This window comes from Chrysemys picta, chromosome 6 (genome assembly GCF_011386835.1).
Source record: "Chrysemys picta bellii isolate R12L10 chromosome 6, ASM1138683v2, whole genome shotgun sequence".
In the NCBI taxonomy this organism is placed as follows: Eukaryota; Metazoa; Chordata; order Testudines; family Emydidae; genus Chrysemys; species Chrysemys picta.
In genome coordinates, this window is record NC_088796.1 from 86326574 (window position 1) to 86338983 (window position 12410).

The following is a 12410-nucleotide window of genomic DNA, read 5'->3' on the forward strand; positions in this document are numbered from 1 at the left end:
CTGTGGTTCACAGAAATCACAAAGGTAGCCAATAATAGAGGTGTGGTCACAGAAGAAAATATAGTACAAAAGAGAAGGAAAAGAATAGAAGGCACGAGAAAACTAGAATAAGAGGAAGTAAAAATACTGCAGTTTGGGAAAAAGTTGCAAAGGAGAACATCTGGGGAGAGGGGAGTTTCTCAGTCTGTGAGCCTTAGAGATTTCTGTATCCCTTTCAAGATTTAGTTCAGCCAAACACCTTACCAGCTGAACTAGTTAAAAAATTGCTCAAGGGGCACATGGAAGAATGAACATGTCAGAAATGTAGGCATGGGGAAACCAGTTTGCATGAAATAAGGAACCATGGACCCCATTCACCCATGGATGCAAGAGGAATACTACAGGGAATCTGAAAGCTCTCATTTTCCAGAAATTATAGTTATTCTAAACTTATGCAATAGCTTTAGGGTCATGGCTCCATTTTTAAATATCTAGCTATCATAGTATTGCTTTGCACTATTGTTTCTCAGTTATTTTTACTTTCTTTAAATAATTTACCTAGTAAGGAGTCTACTATACTGCCTTCTTGTATCAGTGCATACCAGTATACCTTTAGGAAGGTTTCCCAAATGAAACAACTCCATGTCAGGAGAGAAAGTTCCTTGTGTGAACCAACATTTAAAAATCCCTGATTTCACAGGATGAATTTGACCTATTCTATTGACAAGGCACTGAGTGCACTCAGTGGCCAAGATTTTTTAAAAAGGGGCTTCATAGATCATAACTAAATAACACAAACAAGTGCTGAGCGTCCAGCTGCTCTCAACTTAATGAAGAGGTACTGGGTGCTCAGCACATCTTTGAGAGAGAAAGAGATCGATCAGTTAGGTGCCTAACTTATGACTTTAAGGACATAACAGTAACCTCCTATTTTTGAAATTCTTGGCTGCTATGTAAAGTCACAAGAGTCAGAGGAGGCAAATAAAATATGATGTATCCCTTGTCCCTGTGAGATGTCCACTGAAACTAGTGGATATTTTGCAGTCATTAAATTTGAGATGGGAACATTTGATGTGCATCTTTTTGGAGCAGGAAACTTCCCTGAAATGGGAAATATATTGATATTATTAGAAGCACTGATGGACTCTCAGTGGTGCTGCTAGCCTTTCAGTTTATTGGTCTCAATGACCCTTTCCCATTTCTGTTAAGAATATGGAATTGCTAATACACATGACTATGTGTAAAGACTATGTCTTTTTAGAAGCTTTGTGGCTGAGTCATAGAATTTAAGGCCAGAAGGGACCACTAGATCTAGTCTGACTTCCTGACTATCACAGGCCACCAACACCACTCAGCCACTAGCACATGAGGTGAGAGAACGGAGATAAAAAGTACTCTCCATCCAGGGGAGCATCTCTTTGCTCTCTAAAAATCTTCATTGAAATGTACTGACTTTGCTATTGCACAGTCCCCCGCATTGAATAAGCTCTCGCTCAGATAGTTGTGAAAAACCAGATGAGGTCCCCTCCATCTCATTTACTTTACATTACAGATCAGCACTGAAGCAGCCTGTCTTGAAACAGAATGTATTTTAAAGGTTGCAATCCTATAAGTTCTCACAGCTACAGACAAGGTACATTGAAAAGAAAAAATGAGAAACAATAGAGTAATGACAATGTATTTTTAATTCTGCTGGATGTTTACAATTTATTAGTCCGTAATCACAAAAACAATACACATGCAAAACAGCTACTTCAGAGTCTAACTACAGCATTTTCCATAGAGGAAAAGTGTTTCCAAATACAAACTGTTCCTCACAACTTTCAATTAAATGTGAGGTTACATTAGGTTAGAATAATTAAAATTTGTAGGGAAATTGTACATGCTTTCAGACTCCCTATGGTGTGCCCCACAAGGGTAGGAGAAAAGGTCCTATCTACAGTAGTATGGCCTCAAAAAAGAAGATTGCCTTTATCATCAAAATATTGATCAGTGTAGTATAGATTATCACCCTTTTGAAGGTTGTTGTATTTTGCAATATTCTTTTACTGTACAAGATATTTCTTATGAAATGTGTTAAATTGACAGCCCTGAGGACTAAAGTTCCTTGTCTAGATCCCATTTGATCAGTATACCTGCAAGTAAGCATGTGATTAAGGTTAAACACGCGCTTCACTGTTTTGCTGAACAGGAATGGACAAGCATACGTCTAAAATATTTGCTGAACTGTGTCCAAACAGAGCAGGCATGGCACAAGCAGTAGGATCACAAGCTTCGAAACACAAAATTTATATTCCCTTATGGCACACCACAGTTTTGAATGGGAACCTGGGGGGAAATGCTGGAGTCTTTGAACTTAATGAGAAAACCCCTATTGACTTCCTCGGGGCCAGGATTTCACCACCCATGTTTCCAAAGGTGAAAGGCTTCTGTTGTAGCCTGCTGAACTACTCCGTTCTTCAAATAAATAAATAAATAAATAAATAAAGTTGTGTGCTAATCTCCTGAGAAACTTGAACTTTGTGATACTTGGCTGCTTGCCCTGCCTCATATTTAATAGTTATATTGATTTCACTACTGTGAATTTTCAGCTAAATGCTAGCCATGACCTCAACTATGAATTACTAGGATTTCTATCATTGCTACACATACGTATATGTAGATATAAGCATTTCATATAATGCTTCAGAGAGGTTGTGTCACCTGCCTCTGAACCCTGCCACAGCCTCACTTAACTTTTGAATGGGGTAATTGGTCACTCTCAGATTTCTCGTGTCTGACCTTGCAATCTCACCACTGCCAGAAGCAGTTCTCACTCAACTATCTCTGTCTTTACTTTCCTGCTCACTGTTTTTATCATCCTCATTTCTCCTGCAGATTTCATTTCACCCACTGCTGGTGCATCTAATAATGGTTTTCCAGTAATGGGTCACTCCAGGTGTACTTAGATCCTTTAAAACAGAGTGCATACTACAGAATCTATAAATATTTAATGTACAGACAACACCTTTTACCGTTTCTCGCCCTGGTGGGTCTTTGATGTAAAACACAAGACAATCTAATTTATACCAACTGGGCCAAGTCCTGCTCATTTACATGCATGTTTCATATAAATATATTCAGATAACAAATAAATATGGACAAACAGTTGGCCACTCAGCTTCTTTGGTGTTACAATGTCTGTCTTATCACTAGCTGTAACTTTGAGAAATTGTATTTTTAAAACCCTGCCTTTCAAGGGGAATATTAATCAAACAACATTTATGAGTAATGGAGGTTACTAGAATATTTATAACAGATTTGCAACCTTAGAATGGGACACAAAGGATTTCACTGAAATCCAGACTGGGATCAGTTAAATAATTTCCACCAATGGATTTGAGAAGGATTCTAAGTGTAAAGATGACAGGGGAAAATTACTTTTGCAGAGTTCCTGACAGCATGCTAGAGTCCCAGGGTAGGGCATAATTATTCCAGTGGAGTAGTCTTCTCTAGCAAACCAGACAAAGCCAACAAGAAATAGCACTGGAAGTTAAAGAGGTATGAAACTGATGGTGAACATGTGCTTCAATGAAACAATTAAAATCACTTCAGTTTATTGTTGGCTACTATCTGTTCAAAGAGATCTACCGAATTAATCAATGAAGGAAGCTGCTCAAAATATAAATGATAAACTGCATTGACCACAGGGATCAATGAAAAAAGGAAAATGAGTGCTTAATGATGTTCATTTAGAGGAAACAACTGAAGACATAATTCACAGTACTCATTCAAACCCAAACTAAAACGAAAGGCAAAGCAAAAACTGTCCTGTACTGATTTCAAAAGGGTTGCAGAGATTTAGCTTTGTCCATAGTCTGAGTTGTGCTTTGGCAACATTTCAGGAATGCAAGGGAATCTGCTTAATTGAGACAACCCTGAGGGCAGCTTAATATTCTGATTAAGAAAAAAAAAAAAAAAAAAGCTTGGGAAATATTACTGTTTTCCTTATTCTAATAAAGTTCCTTGTTCAGTGTTTGTCAGAAAAAAAGCTGCTTTCTTCATTTACATTGTCACAAGGACACACCCATCACTGTTGTGAATGCCCCGCCCCAGCAGTTTCCTCCAGTTCTCTTTCAGTAAGAAGGAAAAAGACAGGTTGGACTGCTTATGTCTGTATCTGGCAGAGACTTCCTATCACAGTGCAGCTCCAAGAAGAAGAACTATCTGATTTCCTGCCCATATATTCTCAGCAAAGCAAGTGAAAAGGGTTCACTTGAAAGTGAGAAGGGAGATGGAAGATGTTGTCCAATGTTTCCTGGCATAAAATATAAGCAAAAACTTAAAATTATGGTTTCACATCAACCATAAACTGTTTATGTTTGACTTATGTGCAACATCTTAGGCCTGCAAAGACTTACACATGTAAGTAACTTTATACACTGAGTAGTTCCATTGAGTTTATAATGCATTAAGGTAAGTACAGGTGAAATTTTCAGCAGGATCACAAAATTATTTAGTAATACAAAACACTACAACATATGCAAGGTAGCATATTACAGCTGACTTGGGAAGCATAACTTTGTATTTTCCTTGGTAAAAGGTATTAACCTGATATCCTACCAAAATTCCAATTGTACAATTATGCTGTGTTTCCATTAGTTAAATATTCTACATGTATTTTCTTCAGTCATTTGTAATTTGGGTTTGATTAATATGATCCTACCTCATCCTCTTTCATCAAAGAGTGCATAGAACGGGAAAAACTAAATGGAAAACATGGCGGGTTTCAACTTTGTTGAGTTTCCAAAATATGCTCCCCTCAGTGTACAAACAAAAAACAAAACAAAACAAAACGATTACCAGGTGGGGTTATGATGACCATGAAGCAATTGTACCCAAGAAAAATCCTGGCTCCAGCATCAGAGATGTAGAAGTATTTGCCTAGACATTCAGCCTCTCTGCTTCCACCCTACATAAACCATCCATTTCCTGCCATCCCCAAACAGTCAGACATATCCTTCCTACTGCTGAACTTAGGAAACACAGGTTACCAGGTAGAGCACAGTGTTAGATTTCCACCCCCCTTTTCACACTGCCCAAACCCAATGCGTATAATCTGCATGTTTGGTCACCATTTCACACAGTGGAGGGCAATTCTTAGTCCCTAGTTTCTGATGTGCAATTACATTATAATAGAAATCACATTTGAGAAAATCTTGAACATGGGTTTGGAGATTTGGCTGAACTGCATACAGAAGACACTCTACATTAGGTTCAAAGTAGATTCAGGCGTCCCATGAGAATTTAAGATATGGACTCTTGCCCCGCCCCCAAAAAAGAGTTTGCAAATTAGGCACTTTGGTGATAACAAAAAATATAAAATGTATTTCAATTATTTTCATAACAGGAAATGCTACACCATCGGATCGTTCTTTTCATTTAGCCAGCAAATCTGGACACAACAGCCAAGACGCAGAGGTCATAACTACTTCAAGGCAAAAATAAACACTGGAGGTACCAAAAAAAAAAAATTAGCTTCACATTGGTCTCAGTCTAGAATTTTGCATCGAGTTGTCTGACTAGATATAAAATTGCAACCGCAGAATGGGAAGAAAGATGGAGCTCAGAAACATATTCCCAGTTTGGTTAAGTTCAGTAAAGCAGAATAGAGGAAGAAAACTTTGAACTACTACGGTTTATTTTTTGCTTTAAAAATTATATATGAATGAGAGAGAGATTATTAGCTTTCAGAGCTCCTGGAAATTAAGAAGCAGTTTCTGAGAGTAGTATTGTTTATATTGTAGAATTATTTTTTATTTTTTAAATAGATGTAGCCTGAAGCCTACACTATAAACATTACAGTTGTGTTTGGGGTAGATTTATAATTGTTAGCCCTTTTACTAAAAGTGATTTTGTGTTATCTTGCAGTTGTAACAGTACCTACAACATCTGCTGTAAAACCATTACCATCCCCTTTAGCGTCTCTCATTTCAACTTTGTTTTGAACTGTTGTGAGGAAATATCACCTTTGAATTCAGCTACATCTGCTCAGGGTTGAAACTCCATCAGTTTATAGAAGAGTATTTTTGGAGGTCTCTTATAGAGTATATCCTAAACATTTTTTTAGACCTTATGTGATGGAAGATCAAATCAACAAACACCGTAAGTGTTGCGATAGATTTAAAATTCTGGGACAAATAATATTACAGGTGTGTTGGCGCATGATGTTCATGTGCCTCAAACAGAATTTAAGGTAATTTAATTTGTATGGCAACAAAAGGTACTACAGTAATTAACTACAATTATTGTTGTGACTATACAGAGAGACTAATTGGCTGACATTATTCATCAGAAATAGTTCACATACAGTGCAGAACAAAGACCAGATGAACAAGATCCTACCTGTGTCTTTACCCCAAATTTGAGCCAAGTTCAAGCCTTACTTTCATTTGCTTTTTGTTACTCTTCAAAATATTGTAGCCATCCAACCAATGAACAGAAATAATAGCATGTGAACTAAATGACCAACCACAAAAGGCAAGAGATTGTCAAAGCAGGACATCTGTGAACAACTCACTCAGGCCTTGGCTACACTGGCACTGTACAGCGCTGCAACTTGCTGCACGCAGGGGTGTGAAAACACCCCCCCCCCCCCCGAGCGCGGCGAGTACAGCGCTGTAAAGCGCCAGTGTAATCAGAGCCTGTAGCACTGCAAGCTTTTCCCCTCAGAGAGGTGGAGTACTTATAGCGCTGCGAGACAGCTCTCGCAGCACTGGCAGCGCAACTACACTTGCGCTTTGCAGCGCTGCCGCAGCAGCGCTGGGAAGTTCTGAGTGTAGCCAGGACCTCAGAAATTCATTCATACAAACTCTTTAGCAAATACATTAGAAGTTTGGGATCAGTTACTAAACTAAAAAAGGCAAAATTCATAACCAATATTATTCATAATGAAGAACTTAGGCAGCTCTACCTTTAACTGTCAAGCAATTTCATACTCTGCCCTAACTTGTGCTTTATTCACAAATCCTACACAATTGTATAGAAAAATTGTGCAATCAATTTTTCATGTATTTTCTTTATGCAACCAATACTTGCTTGAAAAGTGGGCAGGAAATCATTCTTGAAGAGCATTAGTATGACTTTTTATATGCCTGTAACAGGGTGTAGCAGGGCCCCCTTTGCTCCTGCCTCTGCTCCAAAAACTACTCAGAGACCTTCTGGCTCAGCAATCACCAGTGCAGTTTATTTACAGCATGCAATCCCAGCACCTTCTCACCATCTACAGCTTGGGAGTTTCAGTCCTAAGGGTGTCTCAATCGCTGCAGCCAGGAGAGATACACTACCCCTCTCCTTTCACTCTCCAGCTTCCCCTTTTCTGTTTTCCCCCTAGGTGCCCTTTCTCTGAGGCTTTTATGCAGCCCCAAGCTAATTAGGCTGGCAGCTGTTTCCCCTTTGCCAATCAGGCACAGGTTTCTCTAGGCAGCTTCAATCCACCTCCCTTACTTGGAGGTGGCATGACAGAGGGCTGTCAGTTCCTGCCTAGCATCCAGTCACAGAGCCCCACTCTTTCATGAGAATTTTCAGAAACTGTAATACAGTGTACATTAAAAAATTATACATTCAACATAAATTCCATGGTCCTGAGCTTGCAATGATCTCTGTGCAGACAGATCCCTCCCTGCATGTGAGGAGTGGAGTGCTCTGAAGAATCAAGACTTTAATATTTTGTTTAAACTGGTTTAGAGTTCAGAGATATATTTGGAGCAATATTTAGAGAGGCCTTGTCTACTGGTTAGAGCAAGGGGCTGGAAGCAACCATGAGAACTCCTAAATTCTAACTACAGCTCTGCCATTACCTGCTGTCTGGCTATGGAAAAGGAGCTCCCTGTCTCAATTTCCCTCTCTGAAAAACTGGGATACTACTACTTTTCTGTGTCACAGGGATGTTGTGAGAATGGATTACATTTGCAGTGCTCTGAAGACCTGATTCATTTACTATTCCAATACCGTTGTCACTAACTAAGAATACAACAATATTATGATTAGTCTAGTAGAAATGTTAGAAATTATATAAAAGAAAAAATATTTGATTTTGGACTTATGAAATATTTTGTAGTCATAAGTCTGATTTTGTTGGTTTTAAATAACTTTTATAAACATTTTTTCAACATAATGTTTTTCTCAGTTGTCTAAGTCCTTTTTGCTTCTGACACTACTGCAGTCATTTTCTTGAAGCAAAAAACACTATCTGCTGGGGGGGGCGGTGGAATTAGTCTTCTTTCTTGTAAAGTTTCACCAACAAAAGCTATTTGCTTTTTGGTTTTTTGCAAAATTGGGAAAAATGCCAAAATTTGTCATTTTCAATTTATGTCTGAAACTTTTCATATAGCTCTAGAAATTAAAGACATTATTCTCAATCTTCCATATCCTTTGTGCACTGGGAATAAGAGTTTCATGGCCCTCATTTCCTGATGCTTGCTTTTATTAATGCCACTTCCTAGTTTAGAAATAAAACATAAATCACATGTTATCAACTAATAGCAGTTATATCTGAAGTTAAGCTGCAACACAGATTGTGCTCCATTTTTTAGCAAGACAGCAGCAAACTTAGATTCAAGAAGTTTAAAGAGAAATTTTGATTATATTTTTAGCAGTGGAAAAAACAAAAGAAAATGGCAATTAAACACAGTAAAGTTCACATCTAGATCAATACATTTGTTCTGTGCCTGAGAATAAACAGAAGCTAGTATTTATGTGACCCAAAACACTTTCCCCCCCCCAAACATGAACTGTTTAACTACTTGACAGTTTATTATCTATACAGCCACATTAGAAAATTAGTTATTACTAGAGCTAAATTCTGCAGTCCTAATTCACTTCTGTCACAAGGAAAGTGCCCATTGATTTCAAATAAAGTTTTTTGTTTTTTTTTCCTGAGTAAAGCCTGCAGGATTTGACCTTTGCTATGAAATGCTAAGTTTTTACCTCCTCAGGAAAGAGCTGTTTAAAGCTTTTTGCTAAATGCTTAGTATTGGTTGATATAGAATATCAATGAGCTGATCGTGGCATATAGCCACGCAAATGCAATGTGGATGGCACAGAAACCCACACCCAGGAGCGAGCTTGGAAGTGACTGCACCTTAGAAGGTAACAATTGTTACCATCTAGACTATAGGGTACTTGATTGGATTTATTCTATTTCATAATTTAGGTAGAGAGAAAAAGAGAACATCAGGACATCTTGTAATACAATAGTGGCAACATGGCATCTTCCTTGGCAATATAATCTAGTTCTTTAATAAAGTCTTGTAGGCAATTTCTCTCTGACCAAGTAATAAAATCAGGGCATTTGTTCTTGTTAATCATCTTACTAATAAAATAAATAATAATACCTAGAAAGTAGAATGAATCACATACAGTATCTTTGAGTTAGAGATTTGAATTATACTGATGAGAATGGAATATACTGTGCTTGCTTCTTTAATGATTTATTCCATGTCACACCACAACCAGATCCATCCATGAATTTGTGGTGAGTTTTAAAAACTGAAATTAGTTGGAAGACAAAATAAAATTGAACACTACCAAGCAAAATTCTGCTATGCTACACCAGTCAGGGTAGAACTCCACTTAAATCAATGGAGCTACTCTGAAATTGCACCACTTTAAATGAGAACAGAGTTTAGAGTTTGGCCCCACAAGTATGATTATTGGTTGGGACAATAGTAAAAAAAAGCACCGAGTCAGAATTAATGTGAAATTTGTCAAATTTATTCACTAAAAATTATCTGACCAATAATTATACAGGGTAATTCTATATAGATGTGAGACCTCATTTCTATTCTCAGTTATTTCATTACCTTTATATTTATAATAAGTCTCAACTATATAGGTTTGAAGAAATGGGCAGCTCTTACCCATGGATTAAAACATTATTTAAAAACAAACAGATTGTGCTTCAAGCCCCCTTTTCATTTTAGTGATTTTAAAACAGCTCCTTATCATCTTGCATATTACAGCCTGTGGAAGAAACTGTAATTTGATGATATCATAACAAGAATGACTGTGTATTTCGCATATTTTAACCAGGAAGCAATTCATATACTTATGCTTTAAAATATTAAACAATTTATTGTAGAGACTTCTACAAAGTGTTCCCCAAACTAATGATGTTTCCTTGGTTACTGAATTCCAACTAACCAATAGAACAGACATGTCCTCATACTAGAGCTGCAAGATGCAACTGGAACTACGTAGATGGACTCCGCACTGCACAGATCCCCATTGAAATCACCAGGGCCAGCTCCAGGGTTTTTGCCACCCCAAGCGGCAAAAAAAAAAAAAAAAAAAGCCGCGATAGCGATCTGCAGCGGCAATTCGGCGGAAGGTCCTTCGCTCCAAGTGGGAGTGAGGGACCGTCCGCCGAATAGCTGGAGATGCTGCCCCTCTCCAGAATGGCCACCCCAAGCACCTGCTTGGCAAGCTGGTGCCTGGAGCCGGCCCTGGAAATCACCTATTCTATTCCTACTTTACAGATTGGTAAAAATTAAGATAAATGAACACATTCTAATATATTCAAATATTTGTGAATAATAAATAGCACACTGCTTTCCTCCCTCCCCGTCACATGAAAACAACCAGTCAAATTAGAGCTGTTTATTCACAAATCCACTTGGTACTTACTCATCTAGTTCTTTTGGGATTCCAGGTGGAGACTCCTCTTCTGCTGCTGGATCTTATGAAGAATAAAATCCCTGCACTTATAGACCTGGATATTAAGGAACATCCCACATACATAGTATGGCAATGTTGGATTTGTGCAGAATCCACTAAAGGTCTCCTTACTCCTGTGGTATTTGAGTTTTATTGCTGACTGACTCCAGGGACAAAGAGCATTTTGACTGCACTTTTTCTCTACTTAAATTAGAGTCCTGCAATTCAACAAAAATGAAAGGGACTAGATGTTAGATAAGAAATCCTTTCCTGAGTTAAGGTTTTCCACAACTTCCTTTCTCCCAGCAAAGCTGTAAATAATGCATGATAAAAACACTTGTTTTGGGATGCAACTGTTGCATATAAATCCTTAAGGAAAATTATTAATTTTAAAAGGAAACTGATCAGTGACTGAAAATGAACTATCTGGAGAAGAGAATATAGGCTGATGTTCCCAAACCCCCTTAACATAAGCATCTTATAACATTTGCCTTAGGCACAGTGGCTTAAATTTTAAAAAGTGATTTTGGTTGCCTTCATTTTTTGATCTCCAACTTGAAACCTATTAAAGGACTCTGATTTTTAACACACACACACACACACACACACACACACACACACACACACACACCGCTCCATCTAAAAATCCCACTCTCACCATTAAGGTGTCTCAAGCTAGGCACACTAGAATAGACAATCACATGTCACTTAAACATTTGGGCTTTCTGTTAAATGCTGTGTATTTCTGTGAATCAAAAGTATTATTTCCCCTAACCATATCACCTCTCTTGCCTCTATATACATTCTAGTTCCTGCAAACCATGTACAGATTTTATCCATTTTTCCCTGATGTCTGTTCTGTTCTCCATCCAACTGGACATTCAATTAAAAAACAAACAAAAACAAACCACACAACCAACCCACCACACGCTATAGTTTGTAGCTTCTACTTAAAAATTGACTTGATAGTTCTGGGTTGAACTATAGTGGGGCTATACTGTGGTGCTACAGTTTTCAGATCATTAGTGTGAAAGTTACCCTTCATTATTGTCTTAGATTGGGATACTCTTAGGAGCACACAGTGACCACAAACACAGATACAAGTAAAAAACTTTGTTTTTATGTAAAAGTGACATACCCAGCTATACCACATGAGAGAGCCCAAGCAATAGCCAAGGCCATCCCAATGAGGCTTCCCTTCTGGATCTTCCCACGTTAGCTCCACCAGGGAACCTCTTGTTGTTCTGACCATGCCTAACAGCGTATGTATATGCATGAAGATTTCAATCCTTTTCCTTATCTGTACTTCCACACCCTGTAAACGTTGGGGTGCCCTGCTTTTCATAGGTTGTTCTTAGTTCCCTTTTTCTTATTAGCATCTTAAGATTTCATCAACCTGTTTTCAGGGTTACCTATAGTCAGAACAGAACTTTCTCTGATATGACAATCAGGCGTCTTACGGCCTGAATGGGTACATTGTGACATTTTCTGTAACATCACCTACTGGCACATCCAGTAATCTTGTAGTTTTATTGGCATAAGGTCAGTCACTCACATCAAGTCTCCTTAAACCTGATGCCTAGTGTGACTAAGGCTAGGTCTACACTACCCGCCTGAATCGGCGGGTAGAAATCGATCTCTCGGGGATCGAATTATCGCGTCTCGTCGGGACGCGACAATCGATCCCCGAATCAACGCTCTTACTCCTCCAGCGGAGGTGGGAGTAAGCGCCGTCG

The 12410-nt window shown here is 38.3% G+C and overlaps 1 long non-coding RNA gene across 1 annotated transcript in view; it reads right to left on the bottom strand.

The window, feature by feature from the left end:
- The window catches only part of LOC135984363 (uncharacterized), an 85459-nt gene extending 78112 nt beyond the window's left edge, over positions 1 to 7347 (bottom strand). The window contains exon 1 of the long non-coding RNA XR_010602294.1: positions 7238 to 7347. This is a non-coding gene — a long non-coding RNA (uncharacterized LOC135984363). The remainder of the gene's footprint in view (positions 1 to 7237) is intronic.
- Between the last annotated feature and the right edge of the window lie 5063 nt (positions 7348 to 12410).